The following is a 1,502-nucleotide window of genomic DNA, read 5'->3' on the forward strand; positions in this document are numbered from 1 at the left end:
TTTTTTAAAGTGCCTTTAGTTGCATTTCTATAGAAAAATTGTTAAATTAATTAAAACTTGGATGAAATGAAAGTGATTTTCAACAGTCTCTAATTAGAACTAAGAAAAGTCTATCTTAACTTTTTCCAGTGGAAGTTACATGATACTCTGCGTATTAACGGTTTTGATGACTTATCCAGTTGAAATAACGTGGGGTGAGAAAAGGGACATTTTAGGCCAGGTGCGGTGGCTCACGCCTGCAATCCCAGCACTTTGGGAGGCCGAGGCGGGCAGATCCCTTGAGCCTAGGAGTTCAAGACCATCCTGGATGACATAGCGAAACTCCATCTCCACAAAAAACAACCAAAAGCTAGCCAGGCGTGGTGGCACGTGCCTGTAATCTCACCTACTTGCGAGGCTGAGTTGGCAGGATCACTTGAGTCTGGGAAGTTGAGGCTACAGTGAGTTGACATCATGTCTCTACACTCCAGCCTGGGTGACAGAATGAGACCCTGTCTCAAAAAGAAAGAGAGAGGGGAGCAAAGAAAAGAAAGAGAAGGAGAAGGGAGGGGAGAGGAGGGGATGCGATTATGCTACTCAGGACCCTAATAATATTTTCTATTTCTCAGTTGGGGTTTGAGGTATGGGTTCCAGTTGTACCTTTTAGGCACCCTTGGAATTTGGTTTCGATAGCTCCTTGAGTGGTCTTTTGAAAAACAGGGCTCCACTCTTCTCTTTGGGGTTTAAATAATTAAATAAAACCCTTTGGTTTTTGTCATCCTTGAAAATATTTTGAAAATATGTCCTATCAGCCATTAAAGTTTTATCACCATAATCTCACTAGGGCTAATTTGTTGACAGGGAAGCTGTTGTTATTGACCAAGCCTCCTCTCCCAAGGCCGCATGGCAGGGTGCACCATTCTCACTATACCCCTGTCTTCTAAATAGCAACATAATTAGAACGAGGACTTCTCTGCCTCCAGCTACGCTGATTCCTGGGGAGGCCAACTGGGAGACCTTTTGAAGTCAGAGGGAGAGAGGTTTTGTTTCTACGAAGCCAGCTACCCTAACAAAAGCCAATTCAACTGAAGTTTTAAGATGGCTATCACTTAAAAATAAATGAAGAAAAACAAGGCTTCAATCCCTGAACACAAAGGGCAATATGAAACTTTGTGTGTGTATGCGTGCGTATGTGTGTGTGTAGTTTTGACTCATTACTAAAAATTACCACTTAGAGAAAAGAAAAAGGAAATTGAAGCAGTCGAAAACCAAATTCCTTTGAGTTTCTCCTGTGACTCAGCCTTTCAAAACTTCTCATTGGCCCTGGCCCCGGGCTGTCCGGCCACCCCTCTCTCTTTCTCCCACCCCATTCTGAGTCTTTCATAGGAGTCACTCAGATGTACCCTTATTAATTTAAGCTATTGAGGAGGAGGCAAAAAGAGAGATCTTTATTCTCCATGAACTTTGGCCATTTCTCCAAAGAAACAGTTGTCTGGCATCTCAGTAATATGCTGGTGGTCAGT

The sequence above is a fragment of the Mandrillus leucophaeus genome, unplaced genomic scaffold (assembly GCF_000951045.1).
Source record: "Mandrillus leucophaeus isolate KB7577 unplaced genomic scaffold, Mleu.le_1.0 Scaffold178, whole genome shotgun sequence".
Lineage (NCBI taxonomy): Eukaryota > Metazoa > Chordata > Mammalia > Primates > Cercopithecidae > Mandrillus > Mandrillus leucophaeus.